General features: G+C 28.7%; 1 protein-coding gene and 1 pseudogene across 3 annotated transcripts in view; one reads left to right on the forward strand and one right to left on the reverse strand.

Moving 5' to 3' along the window:
• The window catches only part of LOC114125602 (uncharacterized), a 68,919-nt pseudogene extending 55,646 nt beyond the window's left edge, over positions 1-13,273 (reverse strand).
• LOC114125592 (uncharacterized) overlaps positions 1-18,841 on the forward strand; it is a 138,259-nt gene that overhangs the window by 57,768 nt on the left and 61,650 nt on the right. The window lies entirely within an intron of this gene.

Consider the following 18,841-nt stretch of genomic DNA (forward strand, 5'->3'; position numbering starts at 1 on the left):
TTTGTACATAATGATGGTTGTTTACAGTTTTGTATGTTGAGTTTAAATGCTTCATAGGAAAAAAAATATTTCTTTCCTTGGAAGATCGTTATTAGGTAGAACTAAGTAGGTAATATTATAGTAGTTGCTAGCTAATTTGTCTCTAGAATATTGATTGTTGATCATAATTTTTTTACCAATTAACTAAAGACAATTTTAAATTTAAAAATAATATAATTTAACAAAAAATCCATTTACAAAATGTTTTCTATCAAAATCAAGTTTTCGCATTTAATTCCTCTTCTCTATATAACAAGACACTGATTGCTATAAGAACATTTCTCATTTGTAAATTTGGAATTGCGTTTAATTATTATTGTTCGCTTTACAGTAACTAATAAGTAATAACAATTTACATATATATTTGTTTCAGATAATATGTATCAGAATCATTTTTATTATATACATTTATAAATAACTTTTAAAAGCCTTATTTTATAATACTATTATAGGACAATTCAGAATTTTATAGTATATTGTGTTAAATAGATGAAAGAATTACTTGCGTATTTTTCTTTGGGAAATACACCACCTCCTACCAACATTTGTATAAAGTTTCTCTATAGGAAAAGTTAAAAGCGTTTATTATTTGTATTTATGGTTTTGGCATAACCTTTTTAGAACTATGCCAAACATAGAAATTTTTTTTTTGTTTTAACAAAAGTAATTTTGTTTTCTTGACACATGTACATAATACTTTCCTTTTTGTATTTAGGTTTTATTATTAAACATTGTACAACAAAGCGCACCAAAGGCGCCAACTAGAATAACAAAAAAATACAATTCATATATTTAAATAAATCGAATATCATTAGAGAGAGTATATATTATTATTCAACTCAAAAAACAAAATATTCATTTCCGTTTAATAGTGCTTATGTATACTGGATATGTTTAATCCGGGCATTAAAACTATTCATTTTGATGTTTAATATAGAAATGATCAAGCATTTGAAAAATACTACATATTATCTTATTTCACTACCATTACTATAACAATTGTTATTACACTCATGGTTATTTTAATAATTCATGTTCTTATTTTCCATCTGACATTTGTTCCGTTTCCGGTTCCGGTAACGGGATTTTGTAGTCGCAAAGGTGTACTCTTTTAAATCCGTTTTGTTAGCTCTGTTAATCGACAAATTGTGAAATTGTAAAGATCTGTTGAAGCCAAACAAACTTTGTAAGATACGAGAAACTTGAACGAGAAGCCCTAGAGACGGGCACAATAATAATTTATTTATTGTTCGTTCCTTGTTTTCGCGTGTCCAAAAATTGTCTAGTAGCATCAGCGTCTTGATACACTGAACATTTATTTTCTAATATGACTTAACATCTGCACGAATTTATTATTCAGGTCGAAATAATGATATGGTCAAACCATTTTATCGCCCCTCGTTATCCCCTGGGCATTGAATTACTTTGGCACGGACATTGGCGTTTTAATAGTGAAACCTTTAAACGTGCGCGTGGAAGCTTTAGTAATAGCACCGAGACCCTGTAGAGGTTTTTATACTTGTCTGGGGAGAAGAAAAAAAATTAGCTCGTACAATACATCATACATACTGTACATTGTTCATTTATAAGTACTAAAGGTAAATGATCATATAATAATTAATTTCTCGGTTCGTTAAATTTTATTCGCAAGTATATCATCACATGAAATTGACTCGTTTAGTTTAGCAAACCCAGCTACCTATCATATTTTTGAAAAATTTCGTTCCACGAAACATGATTCGAGATGAATTAGTTAAACTCCTTGTACACTTTGAAGTTTAATTACCACTGTTAATCTCTAACCTATTTTAGGAATTTGATGGAGGAAAACATTTAAATTATAGATTCTTGTGATATTTTAGATATTTTTTAAAATGTAATACGTTTTGAAACATAGAAGTAGGTCAGTAAAATGTGTTGACATGGGTAACGACATTTCCCAAGATAGTATTATTTTTCTTTTTTTTCTATTATTGGCTTATACCGACTTACGAATATAGTAAGTTTGAACGATAATAAGTGAATACAAAGTAAATACCGTGTTTGATATTAATCGATTAAACATTTATGATGGTTTAAACATATTATGATAAATATTATATTACATGCAAAATACAAATAATTATAATAAATGGTTTTATTATTCGTTTTGATAAAATATTAAAAAATATATATATATATCATCAAAGTGGTATTGAAAATAATTTAATGCATATATTATATTTAATAAATAATTACTACATAATAGGTAGGTATCTGGTATATATTATTTGACCATCTATCCTACTTATTTAAGTAAGTTTCTTTTCTTAGTTTTTTTTAAATACCAATAAATTATGTCCAGTTTTAAAGTTCGGGAATAGTATCTAGAGAATTATTAGAATATGTATTTATTCGAATAAAAATGTATTTGATTTTTTTTTTTAATTATTGGAATACAAATTTAATTGAAAAAGTTTCAAACATAATATAGTAATTTGAATACTTTTTTATCAACATATTTGTAGAACCAATTTAATAAAACAACTGAAAAATTATTCAAACAAATTTTTATTCGAATAATAAATGAGTAATGTCTTACTTTGTTTCATACAATATTATTTATAACGTGTTTATAAAAATTAATTATAATTGTAAAATACACATTGACTGATTCTTGGATAATATAGTTTGATGTTTATGTTATTTTTTAAAAATATATTTACAGTAAGGAAGTAGCAATTATATTCAAAATAGCATTCTTGACTATTTAAAATAACAAAAATTGTAATATTAATCGTGTGATTTTATATAAAAATGAAATTTTATTAACCTTTTGAAGTATTTTAATACATTTTTTAGGTACTGCATTTATTTTCATTTATAATTATTATACAATTAAGAAATAATTGTTCTATAAATATCAAAGATATAATAATAATAATGTTTTTATGGTTTACTCGCATTTATTTTGCATAAAACCAAATTAATTTTTATCTGAACTTAAGTGTTAGATTACACGATGAAAAAATAAAAATAAATATCATTATACAATTAAAATGTAAATTTTGCTTAAGAAAATTTATAATTTTTTTTGGGTGTATTGTAAATTTTTATTAAGCACATTTAAACTTAGTATAAAATAAAGTATTTTATTTTGTGTGAAGGCGTAATAATAATTTTTTTTATTTTATTTTAATGATTGTGGCTGGTAGTACTTCTAACACTCTTATATGTTCATTACCTGCCTGAGGCTTTAATTGGTTGGAGTGAGTTAAATTGCTCAGAAAAATAATCATTTCCTTAAGTGTAGTAATTGTAAATGGGTCACTAAAAATATGTTAAATTGTAGTTTTATAGTGTTGTTATACCTATAATTAGTGCTCATGAAAGTAAGGGTAAGATTTATTTTCACTCAAATAATACGATTTTTTGTAAATTGTTTCAAAATAATAATTTCAGTATACGAGTAGGTATAGGTCAAACGTGTGATACTGCGAGGCTAAATGGGTTGGCTTGAGTATTTCAAAAAGGATAAGTTTGTTTATCCTGTAAACTATTAGGCTTTTACCCAACTCATTTTATGAGAAAGACACTATGCAAGTGGAATTTTTTAAATACGTGATGTGGGTTAATCAGATGTGTTGTTTCAAATGTAATAGTGTAATATACATTGTAATACGTAAATTAAAACTCGAAAAAATTTGTTTTCTATTTTATTTGAATCTTTATAGATTTTATAAAAAATGTGATGATATTAAAAGGCTATACAATATATAATATACAATAATATAATAATAGTGAAATATACAATTAATTTTATTTAAAATAATATATAAACGTATAGGGTTTAGTTTTGATGGATTAAATATATGTATTTGTCGGAAAATAGTATTTTACTCACAAATTTTACTTAAGTTAACTTGAGTTGACAAGTCTTTTTTTTTTAAATATTTTCTTACCAATGGAAAAAATATATTCACATAAATATGCACGATTAGGTACCTAACACGATTGACTTTATTTTAATCACGATAGACACGTTGCATATTTTATTTAAAAGATGTATACGTGTTTTTATTGTTCCAAGATTCATTTTTTATTCTTGATGTTTTATTTATTAAAGTAGTTCGTGTAATTCGTGAGTGAACTATATCTATAAATTAGTAGGTAAGCTTAAAAAGCAAATATAAACAACATTAAATTGAGTGAACTTCAGACGTCCAAATTGAAAGAAATATTTTGCTTATTGACTGTAATAATTGGTTAATGTCAAATGTCGATATTGACAGGATAATTTCAAATTTATTATTAGATGATTCTCGATGAAAAGTAAATAATTTATATGTCATCATGAGAAGCATCCAGATGATATTGACAATAGCCATTGTTATAATGTTAATTATAATTTTATGAGCGGCACATCATAATAAACTATATAGAGGTAGGTACTTTTTTTTTTCACAAATACATGTTGAATGTAATATTGGAACACAGTATTTGCTCGGTACTCATAATGATGGTAATAAAGTATGTTTTCCTTTTACATTTTGTAAACCTAAATAACATTAAAATATAAATTTACATCAATATACGCTATTTTAGTATATTCAATGCCTTACAAAACACCTTAATATATAAACAAGATAATAAATATTGTATGTTAAAAAATCAACGAAAACATTTGATATTTTTTTTTTGTGAATACTAACAAATTATCGGTGCATTCTGACCTTTTCTAAATTGTATTTAAGACGGAAATATCTAGTACAAAAAAATAATCTTAATGTATGAATTTAAACTAATAATATACCTATTAAAAATAGTTTTCTATTAGTTTTTATATATAATTTTGAAAATAAAATAGAATTTTTTTTTTTCATATTTGTTTCTATATAAGCTTATAGGGCTAATCGCAATGTTTCTTAAAAACAAATTTGGATTTACAATACTAGACGTTATAATAGATGATCAAACGTGTATTTTTTAAATTTTGTTATCCAACTATATTCTTCTGTTGTGTTGTATCCCTGTAACATGTACAAAAATATCTAATCACAATAAAGCTCGGTGGTGGACCCGTGGGAAGCGAACGATCCAAAAACCATATGGCTGTACGTTAAACAAACAATATATGCTGTCGACGACGGAGCGATCGGCCAGGTCTCCGTTTATTTTTCAGTGCTTTAGGGCTTTTTCGCTTTTATCTTTCTTTGCAAAATCAATGAAGTAGAGGGTTGTTTATTGTGGACTTTGTCGTGTAGATATGCAGTGTGTGCACTGCGTGAGCGCGCGCATACATGTCATACGGTTTGGTCATGAATGGAGCTGGGAGAAGCCAATATTATTTTATTCCATTCAAATTCTCATTATTATTAATAATTTATATTATTGTCCCGTAAGCCTGCATTCCGTTGGGAAATTATTGTCTCTTCGACTATTTTATTATACAACAATAATTGCTTCACGTCGATAATATTTTTTTTCATTTGCCCGCCAATGTATAGTAGCGTTATTTCATATCGGCATGGTTAGAATTGACGTGCAATGACTTACAATTCCTGTTTTACTCCCCCCGGATATCCGGTTGAATCGAAAGAAAAACTGGTGTAATCTTCGATTAGTCGTTTATCTTCCCTAGGGAGTAAAGGATAGTTTCTCGGCGTTCAATGAAGTGGAAACAAAGTGTTGGTATTCTCAGTGGACTCTTACTACTATGAAACTTACGTACATATTTATTTTACGTCAATAAACCAGTTTGACTATTTTTATAAATAGTTTTTTTCAAATTTTTTTTAAATACAATGAAGAAAACTAGAGCTACTTCTTATTAGTTATATATATTATTAGGTTAGGTTAGGGATTTTTTTTTATGTTTTATTACCTAGTTTTTATTAATTTGTTTGCTATTTTTGTTGTGTGCGTCTAAGAGATTACTATTAGCGTTTGTTCAAGTTAATAACTAAAATAGCATACGTGACTACTTAATTAAATCATCAGGCAATTTAACTTGATTATATGTTGATACTTTAAGTTTAAAAATCATCATGTGAAATATATATATATAATATATATATATATATATATATATTTAACATGAACTCCAATTTTGAGTTGATGAACGCTACAATTTATGCTAATGAATTCTAAAGATGTGTGCGTTTATTTTCTATGTAACAAAGAGAAAACAAGTTGCATTAAATAAGGTTGACTCATAAAATATGTATACAAAGTAGTTTTCAACTATCTTTAAAAGGTGACTGAGCCTTTATCTTCTACTGAGTTTACGAGCATTAGTTTTTAAGTATATCAAAACTACAAAATATATAATGTAACAATATGTCACAACTCAACTTAATTATAATATAACTCACTAATTGAATGTTCTCTATTGGTTAACTTAAAACAGTAGATGTAATAAAATAATAATTTAGATAACGTTTTCACTTGTCAAGTTGGTTGAAAATCATAATTTGAAAGAATACCATAGCATGAATCAAATTCGCTTTTAGATATTTATTGGCGCGAAGGTTAATGGGTTTACAATAATGGCCGCTTTTTTTTTTAAAAAAAACATTTTTTGGGTTGGTAAAACAAACGTAATAATTATTATTTCAAACAGCACCTTAATACATTGGAAATTTATCATACGCTGTACTTTAGCGAATCATCTTCCAAACTTCTCAGTAATATGGAGTATATGGGATAAGATAATCACAAAATAGCGCATATTTATAGTAGGTGAATTTTTATCTAAATTTTGATTATTTTCTGATTCTCTGAACACAATTTATAATCATTTTCAAATGTAGTGATTTATAATTAGCTATAAATACACACTAAGATACATAGCCACTCTCCTGTAATATTTAATAATTATATTGACTTTGATCACGAACAAATTCAAGGAAAACTGTCAATACAATATATTGATAATTAATGAAATGATTATTTTTTTTTTTTTTTTATGTATTTTTTGCTATTTAAAATATTATTAGTTTTATTATCATTAATTCAAAAAAATTCTAATTCATTATTTTTTGTCAACCAAAATATTTAACCAAGTATTTTATTTCTGTAGAACAATTCAATTTATTGTAAATGCTAATTTAGCATTAACAAAAAAATAATAAGGTCTATAATAGCGCTAAGAGTCATAAGCTTCGAATCAATACATAAGAACACAATACATAATTTCGATTAGATTATTAATACAGTTTTAATTGTTATCTATACAACTTTATCAAATACCTATTTGGTCGTAATCACATATTATTATATGAGTTAATTGATTATAATATTTTAATTACGTTCCAAATTAATATTCAATAAGATTTGATATTTTGTCTAAAATAATAATTACCTGATGGTAAACACTTGAAGATTTATTTAATAATTATGATTTGTTGAACTATTTATTATTTTATTAACTAGATGATAAATTTTTTATTCGATTCCCATATCTATTAATCTTTTAGAATTAGTCAATATTTAACTTCACTCCGTGCCCGAGTAGTTTAATTTATTACACACATTTATATATAATATATATATATAAATATCAGCACCTATAAGTTGCATAGTGTTTACCTAAATTAAGATATTGCTACAATAAATACTAAAGTATTTCATGCTTATTATAAGTATAAGTATAAGTATAATACATATACAGTATAAATTATTATAAGATATTTTCAACCAAACATCCACGATCGCACTTTGGTTGTATGAGTATTATGATGAAAAAAAAAAGGAGATTTATTTATTATTTATATCAAATCAACTATAGCTATTTAGGAAATAGATATTTTTTTCTATGTGTATTAACTATTAATGTTAAAACGTTAATCGATCGAATTGGGTTACTTAATATCCTAGGCTTATAATTACTATGAAAAATTGATACCTTTGTGGGAGCGGACTCATAGAAATGCCCAAGTTAAAGTTTAACCAAGTTTATTTCATAACTCCTACTCTCGATTTCTATATCCTCAATCAGTGTGCCCAAGCAAAACGCATACAGTGATTGATGGAGAAAAAAAATATGTTTAATTTTCCATTTGTTTGTAGACAAAGTAGACAGTCGGCCTCCACGTACCCGGGTCATCTAAATCATTAACTAAACATAAAAACCGAGTGTATAATAACACGATATTATTTAGGCTCAATCGTGATGGACTTTATAATGATACGGTCGGACATCGATTGCAGTTTTTATCTTACAATATTATTATGTTTGACAACGCCACCGCCGCCGTGGTCGTCAACGGCCAGTCAAATGTCGTCCCACTCGCGTGTGTTCTGCGCGTTCACATTGCCATCGCAACGCACTATAGGGACAACCGTCTCCGTAAAAAAAGCATAATATTTTTATTGTATTCGTGCGTGTACGGGGCGGTCACGGACGAGAGCTACGATATTATTACACAGTCGCACCGATTACCTAAAAATATATACGCGTGGCCAATATTTTATAACATAAAAAAATATAAACATCCTTATAATAGGCATTTTTTACGAGTTTCTATATAATACGAGCCTATATTCGTATACGGGACGACAAATCGACGTATTTTTGATGCATTGGATTCCGGTGGGCGGGCGACACGATAATAATATTACATACTGTGTATCGAGTACATTACTATTATGGGTTAAACGCATACAGTTGCGACCGCGGTCGTTCGTGCCGCGTAGACGGTAAAAGAATATTATCGGTGAATAGTCGAAATATCGATATGCACACCGCCGTTTTCGTGAGTACATCGCGCCGAGCCAGAAACATACGATCTCGACAGCCGTCGACGAGACATCACTACTGCAGTATAGATCGCGTGGAATGATTTTTTTCTTTTTTTTTTACCGACCGTGTGACGCTAGAGCAAACGGGGCGCGTGGGAGTACGTACGCGCGACGTCAACGGCGGAATGGTACGAAATCGATAAGGATTACCTGAACGTATGGACACGTAAATAAACGTATACATGTATGTATGTACGTGAGGGGTAGACGGGCAGAAAAGTGCGCGAGAGTCGTGAAATATATCGTAGAGAGTTAAATAGTTAAAATGGGCAGTGGGAGGGATATTATTAATTATAATTTACATTGTAAAAAAATCTTAATTCAAACTCTGACCGTCTGGCTGTTTTTTTTTATATATAAAGATTAACTTTGTACCGTGCTCATTTATATATGTAGTTGCTGTAGGCATATACACATGACTTCCTAAATAACATGAGTATTAAATTTAAAAAAATTGTATAGCTCATCGTCTATCCTAATACATTCTAAATGTCATTGTATGTAGAAAATAATAATGCACGTAATGGATGAAATTATTAGTCTCTATATGATTAATATTTTTTGAATTACAATAAAATAACTAAAATTGTTAACTAAAAAAAAAAAGTTGAACATCAAATATTTATAATAAACAATATGCGTATTTATCTTAATATTTTTAGGTTGCTTAGAAAGTACCTTTTCTAAGGTACTTAAGAAAATTATTATAAAAAAAAAAAACTAATACATTTATTTTACCATAAAAAGGATAATTTTCCAGTTTTCGCGATTTTGTCCAAATTTGAAGTATATTGATATTTTTTAATTACTTTAATAAAGAATCTTATATTTAATTTTTAAGATATAAATATAATATATATTTTATATAAAAAAACTTATCTTATGAAAATGTAATGCCTATAAATAGCTTAAACTTAAATACTTTTAGTTATCTTTTAGCTTAAATATTCAAAACTTTTCACTGTGCACAGGAAATGAAAATTTTATTAATAATGGAATATTTTAGTTTCTACTATTGATATTTATTGTGTTATACAAAACATTTGATATCGTTTAAAGGGAAATTATTATGGTAAAATTATCTTACATAAAAATATCCAATGTCGGGAAAATTTGAGGGTTAACGCCTAATTCTTTTTTTAATTTCAGTAAAAATAACTTATAAGAGCAACGATGTACTAAAATTTTAATCATTTTGGCATAGAAAAACATGTTTTCATGTATAAATCGAAAAAAAAATGTTGACATTTTCAAATATCTACAAATATTATAAAAAGTATCATAAGATTCATAACTCTCTAAAAGTTATATCATATCTATAAAATGCTAGTGTTTGGTAAAGGTTGAAAATTGTTTTGATTATTTTAAAAGTAAGTATTGAGAACTTTTTACTTTTGACCTCCCAAATCACCAACTATAGATGTATTTGGCTACCAAAAATCACTCTCAAAGTCGCATTTTTACTGTTCCTAAAGGTGACGTAAAATAAAAGAAAATAACCTTACTATAAAACCAATATATCGCTTCTCATAGACTTAAAAATTTAAAACAAGTAACAACTATCAGCTTTAGTAATTATTTCATTAAACGAATAACATATTTGTGTAGCTGTAGCTCTGTAATATATACATTATCGATAAAAGTTGATAAATTTCACCTTACTGGTTGGTTTTCAATTTATGGCGAACTAATTATTCTCAAAACTTAGACATTGTCGAGTCATCCTCTCTAAAGTGACCATCGCGGGAGCCAATAATTAAGCAGTAGACGTACACTTATGTCTTATAATAAGTATGTTATATCAAATGCGTATCGTTCGTTTGCGCAGTTTCCGAAAGGTCAGCGAAGAGAAAACGTTTCATTCATCTTACGTTAAATTCGCAACTCTCGACCGTGTACGGACGCTATCGACGACGACGACGATGACGGCAGCGACGGTGGTGCTGGTGTGACCTTTATAGTAGTATTATATATCTATGTGTATTATTATTATTATTATACGTACGAACCTATGTATAAAAATCGCTAACATAAAAAAAAAAAAATTACAAAAACATTTTTTTTTTTCCGAATGTTCAGTGTATATTTTCAGTTACAATATACAGCGTTTTTCTTCGTGTGATCGCAGAGTGTAAATTAATGTTTTCAAGCTTGAATTATTGACATGCGCGTACGTTTTTTATTACTATTTTTATTATTATTCTAATACGGTACATGATAAATCTGCTCACGCGAACATATATTTACAGTGCACTTTTTTTCGTACCTACCAATTTCAACTCCTCGGCAAATGTTCAATAGGCATATTATTATTCCGTTGAATTGATTGTATAACGTATATTATACTACCCACCTCATACAGTTGTTTTTATGTTAGTGTATGCTTTTTGGTTGTTCAAGATTAATAGCGCACACCGACATGTTTTTTATGAGAATATCGAAACCACGCTTAATCAAGTCAGACCTTATTATTTTATTTCGTGATACTTACATTTAAGTGGTAATTGATTTCAATAAAAATTATTGAAAAAAAATTCTTCCATAACTGTGTAAAACAGTGGCCCTAAAAATCTCGTTTGAAGGTGTGATGATAATAATATTATATAATAAAATTGAAAATTACAGATTCGTTTACATCCCTTTATTTTGTTGTTGTTAGTCTCGTTAAAACTTTACTCGAGTTAAATTGGCACCGTTGTTAATGTCTCGGCGAGCTTGACCATAAATTTAAGTGACACTGTTCATTCGCAAAAAGCCTAATTATTGTTGACGCTTAATTAATCTTACCTATAGAGACGATAGAAATTATGATTGCGATCATGACGATCTTGTAATGAGTTCTAACGAGTATGCCTATCAACGTATTATGTATCCAAGTGTATCATTCAATTCATCAGCTATTAAATATATTTTAAGATAATTTTTATAGTCCATTTAATATGTATTTAATTTAATAGTATATTGGAACCGAAAATTTCCATTTTTAAATATCAAAATGTTGTTAAAATTAAATAAAAAATAAAATTATGCATAATTTTAAGTACAAATAAAATAACTTATTCTCTCTATTTGCTGAGAAGTTTCTGTTATCGGATAGTTAAGACCATAACTTATATAGCATTTTAAAATATTTATGAAGAGAATATAAAATAATAATATGAATTTTTAAAACATCTATAAGCACTGTAGCTTAAAAATATAGAGTATTGGTTTTAAGATATGTATGCTGTATGTAGGTATTCCAACAAAATTACAAAATTTAAAAAATAAAATGTTATATTAATTTTTTTTAGTCTGTTTAGTTAAAAACTTAGCTTTTTTTGTTTTGGTCCATTCGCTAACTCCATGCAAATGCTAACTTCCGCACCCTAACGACTTTACGTAGTATTATGTATACTGTTTTAATAATTCTGTCATAATGTTATGCTAATACATATTATGACCGGACGTATTTACCATAATTATTCTTACACGGGTAAATCTTGACACAATATTCGCATTACTAATTTCATCTTATCATGTCTTATAACTTATAAGTTATACTATCAGTCATAGTTTCTCATTAGTGATTAGTGTAAAAGTTGTGACAGTCACTATAAGTCATCTGTGTGTTAAAAAGTATAATCGATTAATCGAAAGTAAATCGAGATATTATAAATTTAATAAATTATAATATATTGTATACGACAAGGATTACTGGTTTTAAATATAATAAATTTAAACGAAAAAATGATCGTTAACTAAATCACCACGTATTGGTCTAATTACATCGTTTTCGACATTATTATACATTATAATTTATAGTGCTTACTATATACTTTGTAAGAGAAATGGTAACGTTATTTTTATTGTTCCGTACTGCATGGTAAATATTAAACAATATATTATACGGTTAAACAATAACCTTAGTTTAGAGTGCCTATTCATCCGTTAACCCTAAAGCACTTAATTCATTTTTAGCTTATTATAATTAACAATTATTATTTCATTCAAAATTAGTTCTGTCTTTGTGTACTCACATTTTGGAAATCCCAGTTTAGTTTGTTCGGCCCACCGCCATTTGCCTTGTAAGTAGATGTTATCCGATTTTTGCAATCGAGTAGAACGCATTTAAGAACAGATTATTTAATTACATATTAAATATTTGTTTGTTTGGTAATTTTGAGGCGTTCGAGTCGCTATGATGCGAACGCTAATAAATCATATTTTTTTTATTTATTTTTTATCCAAAAAAAAAAAAAAATTATAATAATAATAATAAAAAAATATAATAGAATAGATTTTAAAAATATATTAAATTTGTATTATTTATTTAGTAACAAGTACTAAGGTAAAAAAATTCTAATAAATCGCACATATTTTTTATTTTATTTTTTACTGTTTATTTGTCCAGCGCGCACATTCAGAACTTTCCGTGTTACAGCGCGAACGCACACTATGAATGAGTAACGCGACGCCGTAGCCAATGCGGTACTGGTGGCGAAATCTGTAATTATTATGCGATTCGGACACCCGGTAGTAGTAGTACGCCTTTTTTCTTCTTCTTCTTCATATTCTTTTTTTCTACGTTCCTTCTTCTTTACAGCTGGTTAAATTGTACCTTTTTCCTTTGTTTTTCGCCCTTTATTATTTATTATTATTATTATTTTTTTTATTTATTTTTTATCCAAAAAAAAAAAAAATTATAATAATAATAATAAAAAAATATAATAGAATAGATTTTAAAAATATATTAAATTTGTATTATTTATTTAGTAACAAGTACTAAGGTAAAAAAATTCTAATAAATCGCACATATTTTTTATTTATTTTTTACTGTTTATTTGTCCAGCGCGCACATTCAGAACTTTCCGTGTTACAGCGCGAACGCACACTATGAATGAGTAACGCGACGCCGTAGCCAATGCGGTACTGGTGGCGAAATCTGTAATTATTATGCGATTCGGACACCCGGTAGTAGTAGTACGCCTTTTTTCTTCTTCTTCTTCATATTCTTTTTTTCTACGTTCCTTCTTCTTTACAGCTGGTTAAATTGTACCTTTTTCCTTTGTTTTTCGCCCTTTATTATTTATTTATTATTATTATTTTTTTTATTTATTTTTTATCCAAAAAAAAAAAAAATTATAATAATAATAATAAAAAAATATAATAGAATAGATTTTAAAAATATATTAAATTTGTATTATTTATTTAGTAACAAGTACTAAGGTAAAAAAATTCTAATAAATCGCACATATTTTTTATTTTATTTTTTACTGTTTATTTGTCCAGCGCGCACATTCAGAACTTTCCGTGTTACAGCGCGAACGCACACTATGAATGAGTAACGCGACGCCGTAGCCAATGCGGTACTGGTGGCGAAATCTGTAATTATTATGCGATTCGGACACCCGGTAGTAGTAGTACGCCTTTTTTCTTCTTCTTCTTCATATTCTTTTTTTCTACGTTCCTTCTTCTTTACAGCTGGTTAAATTGTACCTTTTTCCTTTGTTTTTCGCCCTTTATTATTTATTTATTATTATTATTATTTTTTTTATTTATTTATTTTATTTCTTTTTTTTTGGCAAACAACCACAACCACTGTCAAAACGGTATGCAAATGTTTCAAATGAAATTCTATCTTTATTCACTCGGTGTCTCGTATTTACCTGGATAATAATATATTTATATGCTTTTTACTTTACTTTTTTTAGAACAATAATAATGGTATAGATACTATTGTCATGAATTTAATCAATTGATTATATTATTATACACTATTGCAGTAATTATTGTGACTTATAAATACTATAAATTTGCTAAGCCTAAAAAAATTAATATTAACATATTTTATTAACTATTACTCTTACTATTCAAATAATTCTATGTTCTTGTTTGGTAAAAATATAATGATATGATATGATTCGGTCTTAACGTAAAAAATAAAATTATACAATTATATTTTATCAAACTCAAATATTTAATTGTTTTCGTAATTTGTACGATCAAACATCTTAATTCATTTTTTAGGAAATAATATTTTATTCATAGTAAAAATGTTCAATACAAATCTAGGATATATATATATAAAAAATATTCAACTCGCTTTTGACATAATAGATACTTGTATTTGTATTTAAAATTAAAAAATATATATATTTATTTTAGAAATACTTATAAGGCTATAAGTATTAAATAAATAACTATAAAACATTTTTGTCTGTATCATATTGTACTATAATCATTGAGTTGTGGCTTAAAAATTGTTTTAGTTATCTATAAGTCCAGTGTATAAAATAAAAATAATAAAAAGATAATTAACGGTTAAAGATTTCAAGGAATATTTTATTTTATAAACTATATGAATGATAAATTATTTTTATTGAAATAATTTGGTTAGATAAGCTATTTGCATTTAATATATTTTAATTATTTGTAGTAATTTTTAGTTATTATTGATAATAATTGTATGTCTGTAAAAAATATATTTTTGTATTATAATGTATTAATGTTTAGTTGATTAGTATATAATTAAATATTCTACGAAAGTTGCATGAAAACGTCGTACAATATTTGTAAAGCAAATGTTTCTGTAGTAAATGTTGAATGTTAAGTTTTAGATTAAATCATTCTATGGATAAATATCTTTCTATATAATGTTGATTTATTGACCATGACGTAGACGAGGGTACATCGTATTATAAGTAATTCAAGATCAACAAACTATTGTTTATCCACTATTTATAAAGTTTTATGTAAATATTAATTATTTTCAAACTCAATATTTTACTCTTATGTGCTACAAATACAAATTCATCATATTGATTTGACGGGAGAAGTTGCAATGTATTTTTTTAAACGAATACAATAAAATTTCTAATACATCTATATTACATAATATATACATGTGTTCATAAAGTATATTGTATTATATGTGAGTGTTTTTATATAAAAAAAAACAGGTGGTGTTCATTCTGTGCATTGGTTGTTTTTTGTTTGTTGAAATGTCCAAAGTAGAATGTAGATAGGAATTTCATTTACTCGAACGACTCTGGGAAAACACGGTTGCAGAACAATATGCAAAGGAAATTTTATTTGGGATGCGGAAAAAACGACACAAGTTTGCCAGTTAAATTGAACTTTTTCAATTTAAAAAAAAAAAAAAAAAAACGATCCGTTCCTCCGCACAACACAACTTTTTGACAGCCAAAACATTGGTCCTCTCGGCCAATAGACTACCAGCGGTGTATTCAGTGTATATTGTACATACATACATAAATTGAATAGTGTTAGATTACCTAAACGATAAAAATAAGTACCTAATAATAATAATAATGTGATACAAAATTAGTAGCCTAGTAATTCATACACAATAGTGATTTATTTATAGTTTTGGTACAATAATTAGACTTCAAAAAAAAAGGGGGGTAGATAGATAGTTAGAATAATTGAGGAGAGTGAGAAAGTGATGGGAGGGAAAGGGAGAGAGGAAAGAGAGAGAGAGAGAGAGAATGTGTGTGTGTGTGTGTGTGTATGCGTGTAAGAGAGAGAAAAAGTGAGCGAAAGAGTGGCACGCCGGCGTTAAGGGTTCAAAATCAACAGGTACATTATGGAACAGCTCGCCCGATCTGCAATTGTGTACCGATTTCTTTTTTTATAATTTTCTTTTCTGTCAACTTGATAATCGTTGTGTACAACGGTAGTTGTGGTGTCACTGTTGTTGGCGTATTATAACTATGTATTATAAATACTACCAGCTAAAACACACTGGAGTGGACATTTCTTTATTATTATTATTATTATTTTTTTTTTTTTTGGTAGAGGGAGGGGGGACGAGCGACCTTGCGTATTAAATGTCAGCGCGTTAACCTTCGCGTTTCGACATGTGATGTTGTTGTTTTATATTATCGCGTTGCGACAGACAGTAATAGGCTATAGCGCGTGTTGGTTGTTAGATTATGTTATAGCAGGTATGATATAACGAGTGTGACGATGACTACGTTTTTAACAATATTATGTTTTGTGAACAGTAAGTTATGTATGGCCAAATTATACACACACACATTCACACATGCATACATATTATATATACATATATATTATAGCTAATCGAATCGATAAAGTTCGCCTTGGCCTACAGAAAGTCCAAGATTCTTCACACACAAAATATATTAAAATAACAAATAAACGTATTCGTATATTATGTTCATAAATGTATATGTATACATACACATACACATACACAGACACCTAACACCCTTTACTTTTTCCTTACACAAACATACATACCATCAACATCCCACCCCATTCGCATACATATAGAGACGCACAAAACATGCACACACACACACACACACACATACACACACACACACACACACACAAACACACATTACAATAACGTGTACTTGAAAATATTTAAATGGGTTGGTTATGTGGTCGCCGAATCGATAAAAGTGGAAGCACGCTGTGTAGAGTGTGATAGAAAGGGTGAAAGAAAGAGAAAGAGAGAGAGAGTGAGGGTGGACTGAGAGAGTGAGATGGGTAGTATGTATGTGTGAGAGAGAGAGGGTAGACGCGCGCCTGGTTTTATCCCGGCACTGCACTACGCATCAAAAGGTTACCATGGAAACCAGTTAATACGACCACTCTCCGCTACCACACGTCGTTCTATCACATCTATTCTCTCTCTTTCTCACTGTTTTTCACTCGCTTTCTCACCGCCGCTGCCTTTTCCGCCCATCACCAACACTACCACCCACCCCGTACTCGCACTCTTTCCCGTGAACTATCCCTCACCGCTTGCACTGGCACCGATCCTGACAATCCACCTTGCCCCTCACCGCGCTGTGGTCCTGCTCTACAACGCGTCAACCACGCGCGCCATCATTCCTCCGGCCGCCAATTTAGGCTTCATCTCGGTAAAATCTGTCCCATGTCTTGACCCCTACACTCACCCCGTCGAACCCTTTTTACCTCTTTCACTTTTACCTTCCAATTATTATTATATCTCATTTGTGGAATGATGGACGGCGTGGTTAATGCGCCAAAGGAAAAAGACGGAACAACGAGATGGAATATATAATACACAACGACGACGACGACGACGACGAAGAGCGAAAAATAGAAAGGGAGAGACGGCGAAAAACAGCTATGAAACGCGCTAGAGTGAGAGAAAGAGAGAGACGGACGAGGAGAGAGAAAAGGCTCACGCATTTATATCGAATAAGTCTTCGGTTCTTCCTCGTCGCCCCTCCGTTGACTGCTATCACGTCCACTCACCTCCGACCCCGATAATTCATGCCACACTTAAGAAAACGCGTCATTTTTTATGGGCTCATGAATTTTAATCGCGACTTATCTCTAACGGACACCGCACGTACTTTTATATGTGTTTCGACGTTTCGTATATTTCCGTACTCCTTCGTGGTCTGCAACCACGCCAAAAAGTAAGGGGTTTAATTCGCATATTTCTTTTGATCAATGCGATCGCGTATACACATGTGTGAGTTGTGTGTATGCGTCATCGTTATATATATATATATAATATATAGATCGCTATATAAAATACTAAGTTTTTCAATAAGAAAAAAATACATATTTTGAATTTTTCCAATGTCAAAGGACCTTTTTCGTTGTATACTTAATGATGGCAATACGATTCTGTGAGAAAATGTCTGTAGATGAAATAGCACCTAATCCGTCTTCGTTAAATTTAAAATAGCTGGCAAGTTAATATTACATCGCGTTTTCTTCGAGTAAATATATATCGAAATTGAATTATTACTTCAATCTGAGCAATGAAATCGAGTTAGAAATCTTCGTACTTGATGTGATATTTTTATTTTGTCATCGGATTTCGACATGAATTAATAGTTTAGGTACACAGATTATTTTACACGGTAAAAGGGATAAATATTACGAGTGCACATTATATTTTTAATTTCAACTAATATGTTTTCTATATGTATACTGTATGGTATATTGTAAATCAATTTGATTGATCACGGTATATATATTTCAATTTATTTTCCTCCATGTT

Source organism: Aphis gossypii, chromosome 3 (assembly GCF_020184175.1).
Source record: "Aphis gossypii isolate Hap1 chromosome 3, ASM2018417v2, whole genome shotgun sequence".
Taxonomy (NCBI): domain Eukaryota; kingdom Metazoa; phylum Arthropoda; class Insecta; order Hemiptera; family Aphididae; genus Aphis; species Aphis gossypii.